Source organism: Macaca mulatta, chromosome 9 (assembly GCF_049350105.2).
Source record: "Macaca mulatta isolate MMU2019108-1 chromosome 9, T2T-MMU8v2.0, whole genome shotgun sequence".
In the NCBI taxonomy this organism is placed as follows: Eukaryota; Metazoa; Chordata; class Mammalia; order Primates; family Cercopithecidae; genus Macaca; species Macaca mulatta.
Window position 1 is genome coordinate 129,235,930 of NC_133414.1, and position 27,478 is coordinate 129,263,407.

General features: G+C 46.5%; 1 long non-coding RNA gene across 1 annotated transcript; it reads right to left on the reverse strand.

The window, feature by feature from the left end:
• Positions 1-9,338: 9,338 nt before the first annotated feature.
• LOC107000286 (uncharacterized) lies at positions 9,339-24,892 on the reverse strand. The gene is made up of 3 exons (XR_001447319.3): positions 24,698-24,892; positions 16,439-16,665; positions 9,339-9,482 (listed from the first exon to the last, which is right to left on the reverse strand). It is a non-coding gene; the product is annotated as an uncharacterized LOC107000286 (long non-coding RNA).
• Between the last annotated feature and the right edge of the window lie 2,586 nt (positions 24,893-27,478).

Genomic DNA, 27,478 nt, shown 5'->3' on the forward strand with positions numbered 1-27,478 from the left:
CCCATTGGCCTCCATTTCTCAACTTAGCATTTTGTACCAAGAAACTATTTCATCAATTATGTATACATTTTGCACTTGGAAACATCATACAATTTTAGAGTTAAAAGGAACCCCATTAATTCTATAGGCTCACTTATTCAACAAATCATACAAACATGGGTTTTGGAGTTACTCAGGATGCCTGATTCATAGATCTATACCCCAGGTCCCTTACCTGTTAGGCATGTGACTTTAGCAGGTCAGTTTCCTTCCCTGTGCCTCATTAGTCTATCTGCAAAATAAGGTTAGCTTTGATACTGTAGTGTTGTTATGTAACAAAAGTGCTTAAAACAGTGCTTGACGCACAGTGAACACTGTCAATAAATATTTGCTATTAGTGTCTTTATCTGAGCATCTCTTATGGAGCCATAGAACCCGACTGCATTGTGTTAAATAGAACCAGATATACCAAGAAGGAACTAACAGTCAACCAAGGTAACTGATTGGTCCAGGTACTCCATGGCAAAGCTTGATTGGCTTCATACTGATTCAATACTGTAAAACAGTAATGAACAGCTTGTACTTATTAAGGACTTACTGACCAGCATTATCTCATTTACTTCTCATAATGGCACTTTGAGAAAAGAACAATTATGTATACCCATTGTGTTGAATTAAAAATAGCCATAAATCTTTTGCCATACTTCTCATCAAGAGGTAGATTCTATTCCCTTTTGCTGAATTAGGTGGAGCTTTGTGACATGCTGTAATCAATAAAATGAAGTGGAAGTTGCCCTTGTTCTGTCTGGGGCCAGGCTTTAAAGAGGTCTGGTAGTTTTTGTTCTAGCTCTCTCATAGAACCCAGCTGCTATGTTGTAAGGAAGGCAGTCTAGACTGTGAGAGGAAAAGAGGCTACATGAAAACTGAAGCACCCCAGCTGACAGCACCAATTTCCAGTCATGTGAATGAGATCATCTTAGATGTTCCATTTCCAGCTGAATTCAGTCTTATGAGAGATCCTGAAAATACCATGTGAGGCACGGATGAGCCACCCATGCTGAGCCCTGTCCAAATAGAATCTTGAGAAAACATAAGGTTGTTGTTGTTTTTAGCTACTAAGCTTTAGGTAGGTTTGTTATACAGCAATAGGTAACTGAAACACCCATATTGTGGATGAGAAACTGAGGCTCAGAAAGGCTAAGCAACTTGTCCATGATCTAGGAGCTAGGAAGCGGGACAACCTGGATTGAAACCCAGGACCATCTGACACCAAAAGCCATGATCATAACCAGCAAACTACATAGTGCCTCCTATGGAATAACCAAAGTCTGAAGAATAATTCACAAATAAAATTTTTGTTCTTTCCTTATTTCAGACATTACCTAATGTAGGCTGGACTAACAAAAAAACATAACATGTCAGTCTTAAGACCATAAAGAATAAAAATGTTAGAGTTAGAAATGAAGGATCAGGTATGGTGGCTCATGCCTGTAATCCCGGCACTTCAGGAGGCAGAGGCGGGAGGATCACCTGAGGTCAGGAGTTCGAGACCAGCCTGGCCAACATGGTGAAACCCCTCTTCCTACTAAAAATACAAAAAAATATATAGCTGGGTGTGGTGGTGTGTGCCTGTAATCCCAGCTACTTGGGAGACTGAGGTGGGAGAATTGCTTGAGCCTGGGAGGCAGAGGTTGTAGTGAGCCGAGATTGTGCCATTGCACTCCAGCCTGGGGAACAAGAGCGAAACTCCATCTCAAAAATAAAAAGGAAGGAAGGAAGGGAGGGAGGGAGGGAGGAGAGAGAGGAAGGAAGGAAGGAAGGAGAAAGAGAAAGAGAAAGGAAGGAAGGAAGGAAGGAAGGAAGGAAGGAAGGAAGGAAAAGAAAGAAAGAAAGAAGCAAAAGTGATCTCTGCCAAGATCTCACTTCTTGAAATCGAAAGGAGGCGTCTCACTGGAAGGTGGGTACAGAGCTCTAAATTTTGTATTTTTCAAAAACAAAGATGCAAATGAACACGTTCTGCTGTCACCTTTAGGAAACCAGAGATACATTAACACTTAGGGTGGTAAATGGAAATTGACAACAGGCAGTTGGTTGGCTCTTTGAAATTCTCCAGATGAAGCATTCTGGGAGGAAAAAAAAAAGAAAGGTTGATTTTATTACAACATTTTCTGGGTCACAAAGAACTTTGAGGTTTTCTAGGAAACCTGACTTATAAATGTGTATCTTTCTAACAGGAGTACATTTGTGTTTCAAAGCGTCTTTAAACCCATCATTTTCTAAAATTCCTTACTGCATGAAAAGCTGCTGGAGCCATTTATTCAACAAGCAGGTAGTGACACCTACTCCATGCAAGTCTCTAAGAACTCCCTGTATCAAAACCATGAAGTGTTTTTATTTCAATGTGTAGGAATGCTTGCTCAGAAGTCACTTATTTTATAAACCTCACCCCATCCAGAAGAAAGCCCCAACTGGAAAAGGAAGAAGACAGTGCCACTGAGCAGTTAAAATTGGTGTATCACAGAGTCTGTATATATCAACTTGAGTTCTTTGCTCATAGGGGACCTTCTCAGTCCCTCATTCAAAGCCTATTCATGTTTATTTTTATTTTATTTTTGAGACAGAGTTTTCGCTCTTGTTGCTTAGGCTGGAGTGCAGTGGCTCACTGAATCCTCTGCCTCCTGGTTCAAGAGATTCTCCTGCTCCAGCCTCCCAAGTGACTGGGATTGCAGGAACACGCCACCACGCCTGGTTTGCTTATTTATTTATTTATTTATTTATTTATTTATTTATTTAGAGATGGAGTCTCACTCTGTCTCTCAGGCTGGAGTGCAGTGGTGTGATCTTGGCTCACTGCAACCTCCACTTCCTGTGTTCAAGTGATTCTCCTGCCTCAGCCTCCCAAGTAGCTGGGATTACAGGCACCTGCCACCACGTCCAGCTAATTTTTGTATTTTTGGTAGAGACTGGGTTTCACTATGTTGGCCAGGCTGGTCTCGAACTCCCAACCTCAGGTGATCCGCCTGCTTCAGCCTCCCAAAGTGCTGGGATTATAGGCATGAGCCACTGCGCCTGGCCTATTCATGTTTATTTTTGACCTAATTCTAACCAGTATAGTTCTCCCATTTCCCAACCTGCTTAGCGGTTGGGATTAGCGGCAGACAGTAGATTAGCAGCAACAAATCAGAAGGGAGAGCAGTGTTTGCAGCAGGAACACTGAAGACAGTGAGAATATCCACCAGCAGCAAGTTTTGGAGAGGGATAAAAAACAAACCAACTGACTCAAAAAAGCATCAGGTTCTGGGGTCACTTTGCTTGGATACAAGTAACTGCAACCTCAAGTGCTCTTGAGGGCATGAATACAGTAGAATGCAGTGTGACAGTGGATATTCAGGAAGTGACCCTCAATAGATTACATTGCATTTCGTTTAAGAAAGCAGAGAAGCGGCTGGGCGCGGTGGCTCAAGCCTGTAATCCCAGCACTTTGGGAGGCCGAGACGGGCGGATCACGAGGTCAGGAGATCGAGACCATCCTGGCGAACCCGGTGAAACCCCGTCTCTACTAAAAAAATACAAAAAAACTAGCCGGGCGAGGCGGCGGGCGCCTGTAGTCCCAGCTACTCGGGAGGCTGAGGCAGGAGAATGGCGTAAACCCGGGGGGCGGAGCTTGCAGTGAGCTGAGATCGGGCCACTGCACTCCAGCCCGGGCGACAGAGCCAGACTCCGTCTCAAAAAAAAAAAAAAAAAAAAAAAAAAAGAAAGCAGCGAAGCACACAACTCATTTGAGAGATAACATAAAACAAACTCAGAAAAATTACATATGTGACACCTTATTCCTTTACAGTAAGGGAGAAGTCATTGCAATTTTATAGTCAATTCTTGTGCCACTGAGCTCCATTCCCCAACACCATAATTTTGAAAGGCAGAACTACACCCATGTGAAAACAATGCAAGCAACATTGACTTTCCTTCATTCACTACTTAAAGCTGTCCAAGGTGAGATGTTTGATGAAGGAATACAGAACTGAGCATGAGCATATTTTCATCCCCAGGTATTTTGTGTTGGCTCCCCTGAAACACAGGTAAAGGGATGAAAAGCAGAGATGAAATGACTCATCCAAGATCCCTCAGCAAATCCATTAGCCCAGGCAAGAAAAGAAGACCCAGAGGGAGGGGAATACCTGGTACATGGTGGGCACTCACCAATATTTACAAAAGGAGGGAAGAAAACAGAAAGACTGTTAGCTATTTATGAGAAAGCGTTTGTTCTAAGAGTTTGCCAAAACTCTCAGCTATAACAGAAGCAGAGACCTGTGGTCACAGGGTCACAGATGGCTGTAAGTGGCTCTGGAACCCAATGTGATCCAAATGAAAGAAACAGTCTCCAAGGAATGAAGCAATGGTGGGAACACCCCCCTCTCCCTACAGTGACCAAGGAGGGATGGCATTTAGGAACTGGAGTTGTTAATATAAAGTATGTTGAGTAACTCCTAAATACTACTACTTAGTTCTTCTGTGGCACTTTCCCACTTCAGAAGTGCTTTACAAACATTAACTAATTAAATCAGCATGACTTCTGGAAGGGAAAATTGAGCCTGTTTAATCTGTTTGAATTCTCAGAAAAAGCTAATAAAATTAAGGTATAATGTTCATGAAAAGGAGTACACAGAACCATAAACAGCTTTTGTGAGGGATTAAATATCAAAGTGTGGTGGTGGCATTTGATGAGCTCAGAAGCTATTTATGGCAATGTTATGTGACTGCTCCAACATCAACCACTGAAGACTGAGTTGCAAATACCACAGAGGCTCTCTGGAAGGAGCCTGTGGCTGACTGTGGTCACCTGTCATAAGGTGTTTTTGTTGTTGTTGTTTTTCTGGGCAGGACTCTGAGCCCTGGGCTGATGGAAGCAGGAAAGAGGAGGACATCTGCCTTGTGAGCCAACCAAACTCTATCTACCATTTTTACAGAAGGAGTCAGCTAAAGAGGTGCAGGGGTCAGACACTTTCCCAGTGCCCTGCTTCCCAGAGCTCAGAGCTGGGAAGGTGTCTGATCTCCCTGGTCTAGAGCAGGACAATCTGCTTCCATTCGGATATTTGGTTGCTGCTGCCACCACGGAAATGTTTTTAAATAGTCACAGTGATTAAAATAGTAAAATAGTCACTCTGTCACCCAGGGTGGAGTGCAGTGGTGTGACTTTGGCTTACCGCAACCTCTGCCTCCTAGGTTCAAACAATTCTCATGTCTCAGCCTCCCAAGTAGCTGGGGTTACAGGCGTGCACCACCATGCCTGGTAATTTTTGCATTTTTAGTAGAGACGGGGTTTTGCCATGTTGGCCAGGATGGTCTCCATCTCCTGGCCTCAAGTGATCTGCCCATCTTGGTCTGCCAAAGTGCTGGGATTACAGGCATGAGCCACCGCACCTGGCCTTCCCACTGTGTTCTTAATCTGGACAAAGTATTTGGCTTGCTTTTACATTTGGCCTTTTTTTTTTTTTTTTTTTTTAAAGTAAAAGGAAGACTTCGTGATTCTCTAGTGAAGGAAACAGAAGTCAATCAGTTGAAAGTGTACGCAAAGGGGGAGTTTTGGTTTGCTGTATTAGAATTTCTGGGATTCTGCTGGTCCTGTTTTGGACCTCAGCCGTAAGTAGACCACAGTACTGGCCACTCATTCAACCTGCCCTTCGTGGCTTGGAATCCCGGTGACTCAGAGGACTACCCTTTCTGAGGAAAATGTGGAGTTGAAGCAAAGACAAGTATTTTATAGCTGTAAATGGAAGCTATAGGAAAAGGGGAAGAAAATAGAGTCAGAGGTTTAAGAGGCTATACTATTGCTCCAACTGGGTCATTAAAAAGCTGAGTGACCCCAGGCAAGACCCTACCCCATGTGGCCTTCACTTTCTTGCTGAAGCAGGAGGCAGGTCAGGGTGATCCCAAGGGTCCTCCCAGCTCTAACATTCTCAGATTCTGTGATCATACATGGTAAGCCTAAGGGAGTTGGGTGCTTTGATGGTAGAGTCACCAGGCTTTGTAAATTATATGACTGTGGCTGGATATTTAGACAAGCTGGTCTGAAAGTGGAGTAAGTGACTTTCCATGTGCTGTTACCAAAAACATATCCCCTCAGCCGTCCACAATATCTACCATTACTGTCATTCTGAGGCATCAAGGCTCCAGGAGAAACACAAATAGGTCATGTCACAGGACAATAACTCTGAGCATCTTCCAAGATGACGACATGGATTAGTTTAAAGCAGAGGCTGAAAACCTGAGCCAAATCCAGTGTGTGGTTTTGGGTTCTGTTTGGACATTGAACTTTTTTTCATTTTAAAACATTTGAGTTAATTTCCACTATTTTAAGAATAAGGGTATTGTATTAGTTCATTCTCACATTGCTATAAAGAACTGCCTGAGACTGGGTAATTTATAAAGAAAAGAGTCTAGGTTTAATGTGTTTAAAAACACTTTTAAAATTAGCAATATGTCCGGGCACGGTGGCTCACACCTGTAATCCCAGCACTTTGAGGTGCCGATGCGGGCGGATCACCTGAGGTCAGGAGTTCAAGACCAGCCTGGCCAACATGGTGAAACCCCATCTCTACTAAAAATACAAAAATTAGCCAGGGGTTGTGGCAGGCGCTTGTAATCCCAGCTTCTCAGGAGGCTGAGGCAGGAGAATCACTTGAGCCTGGGAGGCAGAGGTTGCAGTGAGCCGAGATTGTGCTACTGCACTACAGCCTGGGTGACAGAACGGAAATCTGTCTCAAAAAAAAAAAAAAAGAAGAAGAAGAAGAGAAAAGAAAAGTGAAGAGGTTTAATTGGCTCATGGTTCCACAGGCTATACAGGAAGTATGTCTGGGGACCTCAGGAAATTTACAATCACGGCAGAAGGCAAAGCGGAGGCAAGCAGGTCTTACCATGCAGAGCAGGCGAGACAGAGTGAAGAGGGAGGTGCTATACACTTTTAAACAACCAGATCTTGTGAGAACTCACTCACTATCATGAGAACAGCAAGGGGAAATCTGCCCCCATGATCTAATCACCTCCCACCAGGTCCCTCCTTCAACACTGGGAATTACAATGCAACATGAGATTTGGGTGGGGACACAGAGCCAAACCATAACAGGTATTTTAGCTAAAAACTTGAATTCCCAGGTTTTTTTTTTTTTTTTTTTTTTTTTTTTTACATTAAATGACATGGTTGCACTGGGCTCATTTTTTCATGTCAATAGTCAACTGGAGGCCAGGTGCAGTGGCTCACGCCTATAATCCCAACACTTTGGGAGGCCGAGGGGGGTGGATCACCTGAAGTCAGGAGTTTGAGACCAGCCTGACCAACATGGTGAAACCCTGTCTCTACTAAAAATACAAAAATTAGCTGGGCGTGGTGGCGGGCACCTGTAATCCTAGCTAATTGGGAGACTGAGGCACCAGAATTGCTTGAACCCGGGAGATGAGGGTTGCAGTGAGCCAAGATCATGCCAGTGCACTCCAGCCTGAGCAACAGAGTGAGACTTTGTCTCAAAAAAAAAAAAAAAAATAGTCAGCTGGAGTTGAGGGGTGACTACCCCTCCTGAAGGGGCCTGTGTGCTCCAGGTCCCCATGAGGCTGGCCTGGCCACTCACATGATGTGCTTGAGCCTTGCAGCATCTGAATCTAAGATGATGTCATGAAGAGCCAGCATTCTAAATATTATTATATCTATCAGATTGGGCAGCATGAGAAGGTGGGGGTGTAGGCTCTCTTTTCTCCCAGGAGCTAACAAAGTGGAAGAGCCTCAGTGGCACTCTTGGGTTCTCACTGCTTGCTGCTCTTGAAAAAAAAAAAAAAAAATCTAACATCTAACAAGACTGCCCCATCTGGTTTGTACCATCAGTAGCGTACTTAGAACACAGGTCACATCAGGAAAGCCTTGTGTTGGGGGAAGGGCCTTGAAGCAGAGTGACCTCCATCCCTTTTTCCTCCCCAGTTTGGAGATCCAGCCACCATGAAGCCAGGGAATGTAAGGGAACAAATGAAAGGCAGGTAGTGAAAACAACACGAACAGCCACATCCACCCCATGTGTTATGAGTCAGCAAGAGCTTTCACGGTCATCTCTCCACTGCCTGTCCCATTTTACAGATATGGAAACTGAGGCTCAGCAACCTCAGAGTGACAAGGCTGGAGAAAAGAGGAACAGAATGAGGAGAACAGCCTATATCTTCTGTTGCAAGGCCTGCGTTTCTGTACCCAGAGAGCTGGTGGCAGACACAGTAGACTGGTGTTTACCCTGAGCAGATGGGGAACAGTGAGAGAACACGGGCATGTGTCCCTGGAGGCAAAGGTGAGTTATTTAGCTCCAGGAGAAGAACAAAGAAGAAAGATGAAGGCAATAACTGCCCTGGAGAGGAAAATTCCAGCCCTGTTTCAGTCTTGTGGAAGAGAAGAAGGATTAAAAACATCAAAATTGCACAGATCAATTCACTAGACAGCAGTTCAACATTACAGTTAAAGTTTTCTTTAAAGAACAAATCTCTGCATGTCAAAAAGGAGGAGAGGGACAGAAAAGCAGAGCTGGGACTGTATAGCACAGTGGCTCAGAAATGAAGAGACAGGCACTGCCGAACCAGGATAATCACTCAAGTGTGTGACTGGAGAAGAACAAGAGAAGCAGAGTGTTCTGACAGACATGGTACCAAGAAGACAGAGGAGTGACAGCTGATTATGAGCTGGGGAACAGGGCCTGGTGACAAGCTTGGGAAGGCAGGTCCAGAGAATGGAGTCACCACTGACAGGAAACATGCTCAGGACATCTGCTGGCTTCTCCCTTGCTTTCTAACACTGGTGTTTTTGTGCAAGTAAAAATAAGATTCTCTCCTCTACAGTCACTCCGCCCAAGCCAGACTACCCTGTGTGCTGCCCCTAGACACATCTCATAGCCTGTCTCTTCCAAGACTGTCTCCCCCAGAACTTCTTCTCCTCCTCCATCCTCTTGCATCTGCTCATTAATTTTGCCACCTATCCAAGCCACCTTTTTCTGCAGTGACATTTTCCTCCCAGATGTCCTACCAGGAGTTCTAAAATTTTGCATTATTGCTGTTATTCATTAAATATAACTGAACCTGCTTTACTAACACTAATACAGTTAACGCTAAAATAGTATCCTAAAGGTCTTACATATATTAACTCATTTAATCTTTGACCACAACTCTATGAGGCAGGGACTATGACTAACTCCATTTAACAGGTGAAAATAACAGGTAAAAAAAACTAAGGCAAACAGAGGTTAAGTGATTTGTCCAAGGCCAGCCAGCTGGTAAGTGATGGTGTGTATGTCAGTCTGCTGGGGCTGCTACAACAAAATACCACAGACTGGGGGCTGAAACAACAGACATTTATCTTCTCATCGTCCAGGGGCTGGAAATCCAAGATCAAGGTACCAGCATCAGAGTTGGTTTCTGGCGAGGGTTTTCTTCTTGGCTTGTAGATGGCTTTCTTCTCATTATGTCCTCACATGGCCTTTCCTCTGTGACCACATGGAAAGAAAGATCTGGTGTCCCTCTTCTGAAAAGGACACCAGCCATATTGGATTAGGGGTCCACCCTTATGACCTCATTTAAACTTAATCTCTTCCCTAAAGGTTCTGTCTCTAAATACAGTCATATTGGGGGTTAGGACTTCAACATATGAATTTTGGAGGAACACAATTCAGTCCATAACAGGGTGGAATGATTTTTTTCATTCATTCATTTACTGAGCACAAAGAATTGCCACTCTTAGGTTAAATGGCTGGAGACACAGCAGTGAAAAAGGCAAATATTGGCTTTGTTCTTAGGGACTTCTTTTTTTTTTTTTAGGTGGAGTCTCCTTCTGTCTCCCAGGCTGAAGTGCAGTGACGTGATCTCAGCTCATTGCAACCTCCGCCTCTCAGGTTCAAGCGATTCTCCTGCTTCAGCCTCCTGAGCATCTGGGATTATAGGCATGCACCACCATGCCTGGCTAATTTTTTTTGTATTTTTAGTAGAGACAGGGTCTCACCATGTTGGCCAGGCTGGTCTCGAACTCCTGACTTCAAGTGATATGCCCACCTCAGCCTCCTAAAGTGCAGGGATTACAGGAGTGAACCACCATGCCTGGCTTAGAAATTTAAGTCTAGAAGGAGAGGGTAGCAGCAGGCAAGGAACAGGTAAACACATCAATCAGCTGGATAATTCAGACAGTGGTAAGTGCTACGAGGTCATAGAGTGTGTGACTGGGACTGTTTTGGCCAAGCACGTGCAGAACCAGGGAAAGAGATTCCCAGGCAGAACAAAGGCAAGTGCAAGGGCCTTGACGCAGGAACGTGTAGCATATTAGAGGAACAGAGGAAGGCTGCTTTGGCTGAGTCAAGGAGAGAGTGAAAGAAGAGCTTGGAAAGGAAGCAGGCAACAGGCCATAGAATGTCTTCATAGGCTACGAGAGGGAGTTTATATTTATTCTAGGAGCAATGGGCAGCCACGAGAGTTTGCAATCTGATCGATGCTTTTAAAAGACCTCTGTAGCAGTGTAAAGATACCTCACAGCAATGTAAGAGTGCAAATAGGGACCCCAGTGAGGAGGCTCTTCATTCGTTCATCCAGCAAATATTTAAGGAGCACCCACCTGCCACATAATGTGCTGACACCCACTCTCGGGGAGCACAGAGCCTCCTGGGTTGCAGGAGGGGACCTCATCTGCCATATGTGCTCCCAGTGCAGGATGCTTCTAATCTTCCACTGAAATGTCAGATGAATCAAGACATTCCTGAGGGCTAAACTTTGTGGTCCAGGCTGCATGTGGTGAAGGAGTTCAAAAGAAAGAAAGGACTGGCCGGGATGAGAGCCGGACTGTGGCCACAGCGTCTTTGAAGATGTGGAACTCAATCCTGGCATTCAAAGATGAGCATAGGAGAGAAGCAGGTGTCTTTCTTCCAATGGCTGCAGAACCATGTCTAAACACCTCCCCATGCACGTATGCATTTATAAACAACACTTCAGGCTGGGCGCCAGCTCATGCCTGTAATCCAGCACTTTGGGAGGGAGAGATAGAAGGATCGCTTGAAGCCAGGAGTTCCAGATCAGCCTAGGCAATGTAGTGAGACTCCTGTCTCTACAAAAAAAAATTTAAAAATAGCTGCATGTAGTGGTGCACACCTGTAATCCTAGCTACTCAAGAGGCTGAGGCTGGAGGATCACTTGAGCCCAGGAGTTTGAGGCTGCTGGGAGCTATAGTTGCACTACCACACTTCATCCTGGGTGAGAGAAAAAGGCCGTATCTGGAAAAAAAAAAAAATTTAAGAACACATCATACTTTTAGAGTACTTTCAAATATAACTACATAAATGTCTTACGAAAGTTCACATAACAGACTTGCTGGTTCCTTATGTTTTCCATCTGAATAAATACAATGCTCTTTCAGTTTAGACCCAACCAGGAAACCTGTACCATAGCCCTGCCTGACTCTACGCTCCCCCTTCCACCCTCAGTCAAGGGCAGCTGGGGAATGCCCTGACGCACAGGCAGGGGCGAGGGGGAGAAGTACAGACACAGTCCATAGCTAGAAGGTAGACATGGCAGGACCTGCCGTTGGATTGAGTATGAGGGAAAGGGAATTCAGGATGACTGCAATATCTACAGAGGACAAAGGAAATACACATTGAGGGGGAGTGGAAACAATTAAGATCTAGCACTAGTTTAGCTAGTAAGAGGCTGTTTGATTCTAGGCAAGCATTTCCCTCTCTAGATCTCAGTTCCTTATCAGGAAAATAACACTTCTAAAACTCAATAACTGGTCAGACACGGTGGCTCATGCTTGTAATCTCAGCACTTTGAGAGACTGAGGTGGGTGGATCACTCGAGGTCAAGAGTTGGAGACCAGTCTACCCAACATGGTGAAACCCATCTCTAGTAAAAATAAAAAATTAGCTGGGCATGGTGGCAGGCACCTGTAGTCCCATCTACTTAGGAGGCTGAGGTGGAAGGATTACTTGAACCTGGGAGGTGGATGTTGCAGTGAGCAAAGATTGTGTCACTGCTCTCCAGCCTAGACAACAGAACAAGACTCTATCTCAAAACAAAAACAAAAACAAACAAAAAACTCAATAACTAAATTATATATGTTATAATATTTAATATCTACCAAAGTTTATAAAATGAGATGACAAACATTTGTATAACCACCACTGAGCATAAGATACACAGCACACCAATGGAACTGAAGGCCCTCTGTGTACCATTCCCAATGGTACTCCCGCCCTCCTGCCCCCCCCCCAGATAGAATGATACTACCATGCTACTAAATCTGGCATTTATCCTTAAGTGTCCTCTTAAGGTTTAATAATAATTCTGTTAATTTTATGATTTGACAAGCCCTCTTAATTTTTTGGTGTAATTGATTTGTAGTTGGCAGAAATCTTCCATACCTACCACCTCATCTGATTTTCACCAAAATCCTATAAGGGTGTGCTAAGCTTGGGAAGATTCTCTCCAGCTTTTCACATGAGCAAAGTGAGGTTCAGAGTGTAATATGTCATAGCACTTAGCATCTTGACCATGTTTCATCGCATTTCATGCCTTGCTTTCCATTGCTAGTTATTTTTTCATGCACATTTGTATCCATCACTAGACTGTAAGTTCTTGAGAGCAGTGATCTTTCTCCTGAAGCTGTGGCCAGTGTGGTAAGATTACAGGGCTCAGGCTTCAGTAAAAATAAATAAATAAATACCCAGTGACGAGGGGAAAGTAGCCCACATTTTGGGGAAGCTTCTGAAGCCTGAGGTAACACAGATAATGGATGTAGAAACTGGACCTAAAGAGAGGAATAAGACACAGGATGCCCAACAGAGTATGATGGAGCTCCACAGACTGGAAACCATGATATAGCATGCGGGGCAAAATTTGGCTCTTATAAGTCGTGCCCCTGATGTTTGAAAAGGCAAAACAAGGAAGTTTTCAGAAGAGCTGTAAGAAAGCAGAAGGGTTATCCAGTTCACTTGTTGCCATAATCCTGGACTTTCTGCAGACACACCATACATCATCACATCATGATGTGTAATGGGATCATATTACAAAAAAACCAATGTAATGCCATCAAAAGCATGACCCTTTAAGAATATTTCAGAATTCATACATTTAGGACTAGGGAACTTTAAGGAAAGGGTATTAAAGACAGCCATGACCTACGGCTGGGTGCGGTGGCTCACGCCTGTAATCCCAGCACTTTGGGAGACCTAGGTGGGCGGATCACCTGAGGTCAGGAGTTCGAGACCAGCTTGACCAAAATGGAGAAACCCCGTCTATACTAAAAATGCAAAATTAGCCGGGTGTGGTGGCACATGCCTGTAATCTCAGCTACTCGGGAGGCTGAAGCAGGAGAATCACTTGAACCCGGTAGGCAGAGGTTGCAGTAAGCTAAGATCACACCATTGTACTCTAGCCTGGACAACAAGAGTGAAACTCTGTCTCAAAAAATAAATAAATAAATACATAAATAAGACAGCCATGGCCTTAAAAAATTTATCGCACTCAAAGCTGGAGTGGATCTCTTTTGTTCCATAGACTTCTGTTAGCCTCTCAATCCATCAGTAGGGAAATGAGAACTGCTCACAAGCCACCAATCAGCTCCCATAGCTGGAGTTTCCTTGAGAAGGTCTCCCCTATTTCAGGCATTCCTTATGAAAGCTTTGTTTTGTCACATGTCTGGTATCGTTAAGGAAAAATAAAATGTGTTGGCCTTAGTTATTTCAACCTCTTAGACTTACATGGAGCACAGTAATATGCCAGTTAATTTCTGCTTGTAGGTTCCCATTTGTAAAACTAGGGCTTAAAAATATATTCTAGCTTTCTCAACTATTTTTCATAAAGAAGAATCATCATGACTGTGAAGACCACTGTGATTTGCAGAATAAATCCATGAATGTATAACCCAAACAGATCAACTAAATGAAGCTTCCCTCGGGCATGACAGTAAGTAGGCTGGGCTCTAGGAACAAAACGTGTAACCATTCTTTCAAGTGATAGAGACAGGGTTGGGAAGGACTCTAGTGTTGGAGCCTTCAGTGGGCAGTGCTGTTCATTGGATACACAAATAATAATGACGATTGCTAATATTTAGTGTAGAACGCTTTACCTGCACCTTATCGCTCACACTTTCTTACAAATAATGGGGCACTATTCCTTTTATTTCTTCTACTCTTAGAGATAAGATATCAGAAGGTAAGAGTGGTTAGTAACTTACTCTATCACCTAGAGAGCAAATGGGGGAGCCAGGTTTCAAACGCAGGTGTGTCTGCCTCCTGATCCCCACATCTTAAGCATTTTGCCATCTCATCTTTCACCAAGGCTCTCCTGCTCTCCAGCATGATCTGGGCTCTGAACTGTTTCTCCACTAGCCATCTGAGAATAGATTTCCACCAATTCAGCCACCAAGCTGCTGGAGACGGGGGGGTTATTAGACTACCATCTCAGAGCAAAACAAAATCAGTATAAAATCTTAGCCTCATTAGCATGGGACTCAGTCTCCTCAGGTAGCCAGTCTTGGCCATTGATTTTTTATTATATGCAGCAGTTACATTTCAGTTTCTCAAGTTATTCATAGCTACATATGAGTAATAAAATGATAGCAACAACTGGAGCGATGCTAACAATTAGTTTGCCTCAAGTCCAAGGACAAAACAAAGTCTTCAGTGTCCTACTCACTCCTTAGCTCCAAAGTAAACAAGTCTTTCTGCTACTAGTACTGGATTAAGCTTCATAACATTGTCCAGGTGAAAGTATTTAGGGCTGGAGGCCTGTGTAGATGCTTGTAAAGAGGGAGATGCTTTGGCAGATTAAGCCCATTCTGTGGACTTGTTCTATTTTCTGGAAAATCTCAAGTATGACAAAATAGTTCCAATGAGTTATTGTTCATCAACATTTGTCATGTTAGAAATCTTGGCATCATTGATCTCTATCTCAATCTCATCTCTATCTATATTTATAATTTACTTGTGTATTTAAAAAGAAATAGAAACACCATGGTCTAATGGAAAACATCTGAGCTGCTGTGGTTCCCAACCTTTTGGGGTTTGATAATCAACAACACAATGTTAGGAAACCTTTTAGGGTTCGCTATTCAATAACAAAACAAAACAAAACAAAAGATAAAACAACTATAAATAAATCCTATCTGGCTGATTTAAATTATAGAGCTCATGCAGCTTGAGCAAGCCCTCTTCTCTTAGCCATGGTGTGATTCCTCTTGATTGAGAATCAAGTTTCTGGGTTATTTCTCAGAGAATGAAATTACAAAACACAAGATAGCACATTTTTAAAAAATTGTCACCAGGTATCCCTGCTGGATATCAAGTGACTGGGTCAGAAACTCAGTCGGAAACTCTGCTTAAAGAAGAGCAGAACAAATCCCCCTTGCCTGGGAGGCCAAACAGAGCATTGTTTTAGTTCCGTAGGAGATAATGACAATGGAATAGAACATTGTCCCGGGTAATGGTCTCCTGCTGGTAGGGAAATGCGGACGCAAAAACAAACAAGGGGTTGAACTGCTACCTTCTTTATAAAGCAAAAACTGTTGATCCTGGAACTGAGTACTTCCTAGAAGCTTCCATTTGGTTATATAAGTCTTACATTTGGAGGTGCTCTGGGCCGGGGTGTTGCTGGGTAAGTAGGGGGCAGCGTACAGAGGTTAAGAGAGCTGCTAGCTCTACTGTTTCTGAACTGCTGACTTCAGAGATAGGCTTAGGGGACCATTTTGAATTTCATCAGCCACTGGACAAAACAAGCTTTCCATAAAAACACAATCACATCATGCTTTGCTACCCGCTGAGATCTCCCTGCTGCCATATCCCACCCTCATGCCACCCATTTTATGACTGCCGATTAGACTGATATATATTGTATTGATAAGGTTCTGCATTTCTTGAAAAGAAAACCTTTATAAAATAAAGAAGAATGAAGCCGATAATCCATTCATTTGACATAGAAAGTCAGCACTTTCCGATTTCTCTCCCTTTTTTCCCTTGCAAAATAATATAATATGTAGAGACTGTCTCATGTGTCTCTCAAAACAAGATTTAAATCAGAAATCAAAAGTGGGTAGTGATTTAAAATTCTAAAGTTTGGAAAAATAGCAACTATCCTTTCATTTTTGAAACAAAAATAAATGAAAATTCAGGGCCAAAGTCGTCCTTCTGCCAACTGGAGCTTCTGTAGAACACACAGCTCAGACTCTACCACACAGATGGAAAATAGTCCGAATGCATGCTGGCAGTATTCTTTCATTCCACGAACTTCTACAGTTTCCATTAAAGCAGCATGGCATTCAAAAGTTGAGGTCCAATTCATCTTTGCTGTTAATGAGACATTTTACAAGTGTATTTTTTTTTTCTTGGGAAAAAATTTTGAATTGGGTAAAACAAATGGCAAGTGGATTTTTTTAAAAACAAAACAAAACAAAAAAACACCTCCTTACTTGGACTGGTGATTGACTTGCTTAGAATTCTCTGGGCCAGCATTTTATTTCCTGATGGCTGCCATTTCTCCTCCCATTCCAAGTTCTCTCTACTTGGGGCTGACACAGGACATGGAAATACTAATATGGCTGCTGGGACTCCCTTCATGTATTTCAGCAAGAGAATTATTTCATATCAGTGCTCAGTGTCTCTCCAACTTTTCCATTTCCTCTAAGGTCAGGTTTCCCTACAAAGAAGAACGCCAGATCGATTGTTAGTAACAGGAACTAAGCATTTGGGGCCAGACATATAACTTTTCTGTGTTTCATGTTGTCACTGGCAGAAGAGGATCCTGGCCTGAATACTCATTGGAAAGAGGCAATTTATATTTTTATTACCGTCATTAATCTGATATTTCTAATTTTAAAACATTCATTTGGAAAAAACTCAATGATGAGACAAAACAATGTTTTTGCCCTCAGTTACCTGTATGTGATTATCTCAGTTTTCTCCCTCACCTTTCTGGCTTGATGAGGATTCCCTGGTTAAACGCAACTCCAGTACGTAATAAAGGGCATCAGTCACTTTTGAAGGTGCTTTGGCAATGTGGTCACTAATGTAAGTAACCATCACAGAAATCTCAAGTCGGGAGAATAAATAGGAGAATAATAAGCAAATAGAACTAGCATAGGGACAAAGTTAAGCGGGGGGTAAAAATTTGGTGGAAACAAACAAAAAAAACTCTTTAATGTGGATGCTAAGGAACAAGATCAAAGTATAAGAATTTGGATTAGGCAGGATCAGTTCAAGTTGTTAATAAAAATATATGGGAAGAAACGAAAGCAAACCGTTCCCAGATCAGTCTCCAGGTATTCAGGGCTGGCCAAATACAACGACAAATGGAAAAGAGGTGATAATTAGCAATAAATATGAAGGTGCATAGACACTTTGGGCAATTCCGATCTTAACACCTTATCTTCCTGAATATCACAGTGCTTCATGCAAAACAAGGGACTGCTTAGAATTTTGTCTTCAGCCTTCATCAATCTGGTCAGTTTCTGCATCTTCCTTACCTCGTCAGCATGCCCAAAATATTTAATGTGATGACCACTGACTCAGTAACCATGGGATGCCTAAACCTGTATCATTTCAGCCTTTGCCCTAAAGCAGAGTCCCCTAGGAATACAAAATTTCCTACATGAGAACTTCTGCTTCAACAATAGTAAGGTCCCGGGCACACAGGGAAATGCCCAATGCAAAGAATCTGGCAGGAAAATGAATGGTTGTGAAAATTGGGCTCCAACTCCTTTTTAAAAAGAGTTCCAAGAACATGTTTACTGTGCAGTTTTGCCAAGAGAAAGTTCATGGGAACCATTTTCAAGTTTCAGGAAAGTCTATTTGGTAAGGTAGGAAGTTGGTAAGTTCAGAGACTTTTTTTTTTTTTTCAAAGAAACAAATTTCAATCACTTTAATAAACACTTTAAAAGCAATTTATGATAACTGTAGCCTTCCAATGACTAGGGCTACACTGAACTTTCCAAGCCGAAACATTCATCCCTTGTATTCAGGAAAAGTCCTCTCAACAATTTTTGAAAAATATTAAAAATATGAAAGCAATTGTAAAATCACTTTCACCTGTGCAATATCCTTTTTCATGAATCTCTCCAATTACATAGCTAGGGTTACAGATTTTCACAAACACAGTTTCATTTTTGATAGTTATGTAGCTGTAATTTCAGGCTATTTCACTCTATTGAAAGGTATGGGGGCTGCCTTTGCCCTCTCTTCCTCCTGTCGCTTAAGCCATCCAAGAAAACATCAAGAAATTAAATAAGAAGGGAAAACAAGAGGTGGAGATCGTCTTCAAAAGACTGGAATCCACCACATGAGAAGAATCAAGTTTGTAACCTTTGGGGTTACCTCCCTGCTCTGTCTTCCATCTGGGCAATGGGCTAACGTCCCTGGGCTGGGGGTGTCTAAGGAGGTTGAAGACGTCCTCGGCGCTACAGAGGTGCTAAGAAAACAGACAGCTGTCTCCTGACTTAGAATTTTTGAAAGCTTTCTGGCCTCTCTGAGAAAGCCGATCCAAATCCACCCCGTATCAATTTGCCTTCTAGAAGCGGCAGGATAAGCACACGGGTTTGGGCAGTGCTTACATTTTGGGTTTATTGGCTTGATGAGGTGTTTGGGGCGCTCTCAGTCACAAACTGCAGAAGAGTGGGGGCGGGGGACAAGGTGGGGAGGAAAGGGTGGGCGAAGGAGCCGAGAATAAGACAAGCCGAGGGGTGGAAACTCCGGGAGGGAGAGGAAACGCCGAAGGCGATGTAGAGTCCGGCGAGGGACCGGAGAGGTAGGGCGGGATCCGAGCGGCGTCCGGAGGGAGAGCGACCGCGCGCCCCGCAGCCGAACTGGGTCCCTTCGCCCCGCCCGGAATCCCGGCCCCCGCCGGCCCCACGCAGGTCCCCGGGACCCCTCCGGGAGGTGGGAGCCGCCTGGACTCTGCGTTCCGCCCGCCTCCCTCGGCCGGCCCGGCCTGGGATCCGCACCCGGAGAGGCTGAAGCGAAGCTGACGCAGCCCCGGGTCGGTGTCTCGCCGGGCCGGGTCGGATGGGTGCTATTTTCTGGCGGTGGCGTTTGCAGGAGCAGAGGAGACAGCGCCACCCGGGGCCTCCCCGAGCACTGCGGGCCAGGCCGGGCTTGGGGGCCGGAGTGAGGGTGCAGGTCGGGCTCTGGGTTCTGCTTCTTGAAGGCGGCGGCGGGGCGCGAAATGCAACCGCGTGGGCCCCGCCTGCCCCCTCGGTCCAGTCTTTCCTCGACGCCCGGGAGGCGTCCCCCAGCCCCGTCGCGATGCTCTCGGGTCCCCGGCGTGGACCAGCACGTGGGCCGGGGAGTCTAGTGGGGAGGAAGGCGTGTTGGCCGCTTCAACTTCCTGCGCCGACGGCTGGGGACTCGGAGAACCCTCGAGCTGGGGTCTCCGCCTGCCGGGCAACCTCACCTCAACGTCTGGCCTGGTCTGGGGCCGCTAGGGAAGAGGCCGGGTGCGGACTCGGCAGCGGCTGCACTCCTACAGAACCCAGACGCGCCTTCTCGCCTTTTCCTTTCTGGGCCCGGCCCTAAACTCCCGGAACCCGCCGCAGGAGAAGCGTGGAAGACAAAAGGGACAGCCCAAGCTGTCCCGCCCGCTGCGCCTGAGGAGCATCCCCTTGGCGCTGCAGGGTGTCGCCTCCCCCAGCACCTTGCGGGACGGGTGCCAGGCTGGGCCTCTAGACCGTTTCACCGCTGCTTATCATTTCTCCTTCATTTTGCACTGGGGGAGCTGCCCCTCCCTTCGGAGAAAGAGGCCGCGCCTGCACCCAAAGGTAACCCTCGGGTGATCCCGGGAGCGGGGCTGTCTGGCCTCGGTGTGAGACCCTGGGCGGGGAGTTAGAGGTTTCTGTTGCAACAGAGAAACACGGCAGCGTCAAAGAGAAAAAGCTTTCAGTGGAACTGGGCCTAAAGCTATTTTTATTTAAGTCTCAAATTGTCTAGTTTGTCATTTTGCTTCTATTTTTAAAAACTATTTCTCAGTGGCATGTGGGAGGGGAGATCAAAGGTGACGGACGGGTATCCCTATGTTGGTGTCAAGCTTGCCTTCATGTCTGTCGTTTCTTCAGCAGTTGTCCCACATAAAGTATCTTCTTCCAAGGAACCCTTGCAATAAAATAGGATATTTCTCTTTGGACCGTTCTATGTCAAAGAAGGTTGGCAGCAGCGCCAGGCTTACCCAATGATTAAAGGGGGACATTTCCTACAATAAGGTAGAGTCAATGCAGAACCCACAAGCTCATTGATTTCCATCCCTGTGTCGTCAGCTTGCTCACTTTCTCCTAAGATTATGACAATAGTAGTAATAATAATAACCAGGACACAAATAACTCTTGAGAAGTCATTTGTAACTACCTCTTCTTGGAGGTGAGAAACACACACATGCATACACACATACACCTCTGTGGACTTACGGTTTATTTTTGTCAGAGGAACTCAGAATTGCCTGAGGTGCTGTGGTTTTTTTTTTTTTTTTTTTTTTTAATGATCTATTTACAGACTTGCTAATGCCTCCGCAGAAATCCTGTTTATCAGCCCAATAGTTGTGACAGGGTTAGAAAACCAGTTTAAACTGTTAATCGGCCACAAAAAAGGGCCCTAGATTGATGCCTTTCACTTACCTTTGAAAGGCTATAAAAGCAACGCCATACATTGGGATGAAATTAGACAGCGACAAAATCATTACCTTGACTTCTCACAATAAAGACAACCTTAAAAGGGGGCTATTGATGGTTTCAAATTACATAACGGTGGTTTATATGTTCTTCCTCTGCGCTCACAGAAAGCAATTTTAAAGTGTGAATTCTTCAAAGAACAAACGGCCATAGCATTCACACACAGACATGCCTTTTTATTTTATTTATTGCAAAGCGCTATTAGAGAGAGAGAGAGAGAGAGAGAGAGAGAGAGAAAGAGAGAGAAACCAAAAACAAAACTCCCAGCAAAAGGAGGCCGAGTCCAAAGATAATATGTCCGGTTTCTATTTCACCAAGTTCCTGGGCTCACTTTTGGCCCCAGAGCCCGAAGTGCTCGGTCTCTTTCCCCGGGACGGGACAGGGAGTGGAGTTCCTAGCCCCGTGGGTGGGAAAAGCCCCGTGCACGTCACCGGGTCACGTCTGCTCACTGCTTCTGCACATTTTAAGCATGGACACAGCCTCCTGTAGAATAGAAAGACATTCCTCAAACAACACCGATTCTGGGGGTGCAGTGGGCCTGGCGCCGTCCTGGAGATAAGGTTCAGCCCCCTTCGCACCTGTAGTTTTGGGATGGCTCCTACTTGGGCGGGGGTGGGCCTCCACCTTCTCTGCCTTCTATCAGACCTTTCCTCGGATGCATTTCTACGTAAATCTGGAAGGCGATCAAATGCAGGCGGCCCATCTCCAGTGCCTTTTTTTCGTCTCAAAGGCGGCGCCTGCATTTTCGGGAGCTCCAGCCCAGGCTGAGAAAGTCCCCTCAACCTCTAATCTGAGGTTGCTCACACGGCCTGCAAAAACCCGACGGGGCACCCCGCCACCCCACCTTACGTTTCCCTAGGGCTAAGTCAGTGGTCAAAAACCAAGCCGGGGGTAGCTGCCTTTACCAAGGAAAGACAGCCAGGACGCCCGCACCAACTGCAACGCGCGGAGGGAGAGGACCGTGTCCTCTTTCGCATGTTACGGGGCGAGGGGGCTGTTGGCGTCAGGAGCACTCTGAGAGGAACTTTGCAGCGGCTTTGAGAGACGAAGGGAATTCGGTAAACGTGCTGCCCCGGGCTGCAAACTGGAGCCCGGCAGATTCGCTGCGCAGCACTGCCCCCTGGTATCCAGCTCTGAAACTGCCCCCCTCCGCAGCTGCAAGGCTCCTCCCTGGGTTGCGCGGGACAGATTTTTTCTCCTTTCCTGGCCTGACAGAGAAGCTATACCCGGGGGTCTCAAGAAGTCCCCCAAGCCGTACTCAAAGCCTTTCTCCCTCTGCCTCAAGCGCTCACTTCCCCAAAGGGGACCCGGACCCCGACTGCCTGAGCTAGGTCCCCAGCATGGTCCGCACCCTTTCTCAACTCCGGGGCCCAGGTCCCGACTGACGTCTACCCGGGAGGGGGCTGGAGACCCAGGGAGACTTCGACTACTGGCCCGGGCGAACGGAAGGAAGAGGCTTGTGTTCAGAGAGACTGGTTTGGAGCTGGGACTGTTCATTCTTAAAGCAACACCAGCTTCCAGGGCACCTTTCGTTGGCACCTGGGCTTTCCAGAGAAGAAAGGAAGTGGGTATCAATCAGGGCCAGCCCCTCCGTGCACCCCAGGCTGGAGAGGTGCAGAGGTCCAGTCCAAGGACGCCTGAGAGATGGGGGCAAACTTGGCAGGAGCCAGAGCACCGAGGCGCGATCCGCGGGGGCGCGGGCAGGGCGGGGCCCAGAGCCCCCTTCCGCCAGCTCAGCGCGCCCCTTCCAACCCAACTTGTCTGGCACTGGCTTCTATGGTTGCCGAGAGCAAGACTGCCGTCGTGGGCACAGGGTCCTCGACCCCAGGACGCGTGTGGCCTTTCCTACCCCAATCGGATGGTTTGTCCTAGGCTTTGGGACCGAGCTTGATGGAGAGGAAGGAAGGAAGTGGCGCCAGCTCCGGAGCCAGAGTGGGTTGGGGTCCCAGCTTGGCCACTCTCCGGCTGTGTGACCTTGAGTGAGTTACTTTGCCTCTCTGAGCACCAGTTTCTTTGTTTTTTTCAGGAATGGTGTGAGGATTGAGATAATGTCCTTAGGATGCCCACATGTGTTCAGTCAAGGTCGCCAGTGATGGTTGCCGGTGTCTGCTGCAGGACAGTCCCCCAGGAATCAGCTTGTAGGGTGGGTGCCAGCCGTACTGCACAGGGGCATCTCGGCCTCCGGGTTTAGGAGGGGCAGAAACAGCGCAGTGTCCTCAGCCCTGAGGGCTGAGTGTTGGAGGCCCCGACCCTCCTGGGTTCTCTTCTGCCAGGGTGCAGAGTACAGCAGCATGCGCAGGGTTTCGCACACCTTTGCTGGGGAAGTGAGTCATCTTCGCTTATGATTGCATCTGGCCAGGCCAGCTACGAGAACACTGGTTCTCACAGGTGCCACGTACCCAGCCTTAACCTGTGCCAGGCACAGTGCTAAGAGCTATGCACCCACAATCCCACTTCTTCACAACAGCCTCAACAGAAGTAGATGTTTAAGTTTTTAAATTTCCATTTTACAGAGCAGGAAACAGGCTCAGAGGGGTTAACTTCCCCCAAGATCACACAGCTGGTGAGTGGGAGAGCGGGGACTTGAACTGAATCTTCCTTTGAGGCCAAGCTCTGAACCACTAAGTTGGGTGGCATTAGAGAGCCAAGCTCTTGCCCTTCAGTTTCCATTCCCGCTGCCCTCTCTGAGCTGCAATTCTCTCTCCTGCGTTGGCACTGGCAGAAGTCGAGACACGCTCCCGGAAATCGCGGGCCGTGGCGCGCACTCCCACGCACCCCAGCTAGTTCCAGAGACTCCGAGCTTGTTCTGAGACCCTCTTGGCGAACCCCCTTGGTCCAGGCGCCCGGCCCCTGTGGTGCTCAGATCAGACTTATCCACCCGAGCACGATTCGGGCAGGCGCCTGGACTAAGGTCATGGGAAGGAAGCCCTCCTGCCTTTCTCCCGTGGCTTCGCTCAGCCATCAGGGAGGAGCCAGTTAAGAAGTCACAGTCGAAGCCATGACTGCTGTGTACCGGGGAGGCAGTCGAAGGCGAGGACACGGAGCGGGGATACCTCCGGACACCCCTGTCCCCGCCGCCCAGTCGGTGTCCTCGCTGCGGGGGGGCTCACTGGCTACCCTACTCCAAAAGGAAGCCGTCGCAGCCCAGGGCACGGTAACTAAAAGGCCGTCGGGGACGGAGACGGGAATGAGTGGGCTTGAACTTCAGGTTTCTGAGCCAGCTGCTCCCTAGAGCCGTTCCTGAGCTCGTCAGCCAGCACGTATTTAATGAATGGCCACTAGGTGCTAGGCCTTGCACCCAACCCTTTCGTCCTCCCCCGGGGCTAAGCCGAGGGTGACCCAACACTAGTTGGAGAGAGCTTGGAGACACCGCGCGGGGGCTGCGCCCTCCTGGCCTGGCCTGGCCTAGTCGCTTTCCACGCACCCCTCTTTCTGTAGCTGCCGCCCCGCCCGGCTCTGCCCGTGGGCGCCCCCTGGCGGCAGGAAGCCGAGAGCGTACCCGCCCTCGGGGCTCCATCCCCTCTCATCCTGCCCCCCTCGCTGCTCAGCCAGCACCCCCAGCTCGCGCTGCTGCGGCCAGTCTCGTCCCGGAAGACCGACCGAATGTCCCTCAGAGCTTTCCGTGACCCGCCAGGGCGCGCGGCTGTCCGGAGCCCCTCCACGTTTCCCAGCAGAAGGCCCCGCACTCCCTGATCAGCGAGCGCGGATGCCGGTCGCCTCCCTCCCTCTGCCGGCTGCAGCCCGACGCCAGGCCGCTGGGGGCAAGCGCTGTGCTTGACAAGAGGAGAAAAGCCCCACATAAACAAAAACCCAAAGCCCACTCAAGTTCAGGGGTGGAATACTGTAGGCATCCAAATTTTACAAAGATCCCCGGGACTCCCAATTACCACCAAACACCCTCTTGTCCCCTGCGACCCCCGACACCATCCCACCCCGCACACCCATCCCACCCCACCAACCCCACGCCCGCGTCCTGTGAACCAAACCGCGAATGCGCCGCAACCTTCTCGGCTTTCACACGTGTGCCCCCGATGCCATCTGCCCACGTCTGTGTGTGAAGCAAACCCCGCTGGCAGACGCGATGGAGAGAGATGGCTCCTCCGAACCAGAATTAGGAAGAAAACGCCGCTGAGGGCGTTTCAAAAACCCAAGAGGCGAGCGGGAAACCTGCATTGTCAGATCCGCTGGTCCCTGAGTTCTAGCCCCATGCACCGCTCCGAGCTAATTCTCCCCGCGACTCTGGAGGGGTTATTACCACGTAATAATTGATGAGGACACTAAGGGCTAAGAGGAGTTAATTAACTTGTCCCCAGTTACAGAGTCGGAAATCAGGGATGGATCTTAATTGGTGGGACTGTTCCCAGGGCCTGTGAGAGACTGGGTTTCAGCCCAGAGCCCAACACAGCGCCAGAAGACAAAGTATCAGGTACCTTTTTGTTTGCTAATCCAGCGGTAGGAAGTCGATTACATCTTTGATGACTCAGATTTTTGAAACAGCCCCATAGAACTTCCAATTATGGGGGAAAATACAATTGTGAAATTCTATGGGATTTGGAAATGAAGGAGTAGGCCCTCAAAACATAACCCAGAACTTACTTGTTTTTGAAAAAAACATTTTACGGAAAATTTCCAACATATACGAAAGAAAAGAGAGTATTATAATCAACTCTCATACGCCCGTCTCAACCTCCAATAACCAAGGCCAATCTATTTCCTCCCCTCCTCCCCACGGGCTCTGCCTCCCCAACTCTCAAAACACACACACACACACACACACACACACACACACACACACACACACACACACTGCTTCCCCCATTCACACAGATTATTTGCAAGTAAAACCTAGACATTGCCACATTTAATCTGCAAGCATTTTCAGCATGTATTGTCAAGAGATGACCACATTACCAAAACTACAATAGCACCAACACAACCAGAATACCAAGAAATACCCACAAACACCCTGGAGTATCCAGTCGGCAGCAGCTTTATTGTAACCACAATTCCTGGCTAGAGCTTGGTGTTCACCGAATTTCATTCAGCTCTAGGGCCAGAATGACCTGGGTTTTGATCTTGATTTTTTTTTTTTTCTTCACTTATTAGCTGAATGATTCGGGGGCATGACTTACCTTCTCTCTGAGTGTCAGTTTAGTGCAATCTCACATGGTTGCTACAAAGATCAAAAAACAAAACAATGCATGTAAAGAGTTTGGCATAAGCCCGGGAATAGTATCTTATTTATTTCTTCTAAAGCTGGAATTCGGTAAGATTTTAGCTAATGAAGGCTTGAAAATTAGGTTTGAGTTGGGGCATCAAAAGTTTTCAAGTTGCATGGAGGGTAAGACTAGAGCCAGGGATGCACCACACCCAGTGACCATTCATAAGTCCACCCCTCCCAGGATTAACAACTGAACTCTCAGTGATGTCTTATCTTATAAGGCTCTAGTCTTTTCCTCCATGCAATGTGAAACCTTTTGAAGTTCTCCAAGGATCCTCCTAGGTCCGACAGTCGTCTTGGGCTTTTCTTGGGGCAGCGCTGGTCTTTCTCCCTCGTATTCCTGCCTGTAGCATGAGGCCGGGCACACGGGGTCAGTGCTGACTGCTGAATGAATGGTTGATGACATCATCCCATCACATGGCCTTTGTACAGCCAATTCCTTCTGCCTGAGACATTTATGCCTTTTCCCTTAGCTTAATTAACTCTCTCTGAATGGGTCAAATTCCCCTGGCATATGCTCTCAGAGGACCTCGGTGTACTATCTCTTCAGAGGGTTTATCACTGGTTAAAACGTTAGATTTATTTGTCACTTATTTGTGTGATTACCAGATGGTCTTTCTTCTGTTCTAAACTTCATGAGGGCAGGAATCATGGCTGTTTTCTCATCATTGTATCTTTAGCACTTAACACAATGGCTAATTGTTGAATGCAGGTGGTTTTTATGGTAGGCGGGAGTAGCTAGATTCAGAAACTAGTTTAACCCTAACCCTCACCCTAATCAGCAGTCATAGTAGCTAATTCACAACGCACTATTTCAATATGCTGTATAGGAAATTAACCTCCAAATGTGCTACCAGACAAATTATTCTGGAGGTGATAGAATAGAAAGATCAAGTTAAGATACTTGAATCACACAGATTGTCGAATACCTTTTAAACACACAGGGAGAAGCAAGAAGAAAAAGATGGGGTAGGTTAACACATATACCACAGAAGCAGGTGGTAAGTCCCCTTCCTGAATCCTGGGGCATTTAATAAGCAATGTTCACATGTTTCTCTCTCCCTCCCACCCATATTAACTTTCTCTCTTAATGATGTGGTTACAAGGACCATAATTGAGGGTGAGTGAATGAACCAACAGAAAGAAGGTGCCCAAGGCAACGATACACCCTTTTGCTATTGGAGAGCCAGGGGCAAGTTCTCCTGGCCACAGCAGGAGCATCCATTAGCCTCCTGAACAGCTCTCTCTGTTTATCTGTGCTTCTTGGGCAGAACACAACTGGGACCATAATGGGTGTCACTGATGGATGAGTGGCTGATTTTGGCAATCAGATAGCTGCCAGCCCTGAAGTATCATGAATGTATCTTACAACTTGGTCTCTTAATGTCTCTCCATTGGTCCATAGCACTCTGGTTGGTTCTATCATATGTTCCACTTACTGTATCTGTCTTCAACATCTCTCACAGGTTATTGATTTACTCATTATCCATGTGAATTCTGTGAATTCATCCTGAGTCTCACAGCTCCATCTTATTCATCCCCTCTTCTACTTAACACATCCTATGAATTTTGTTTCTATC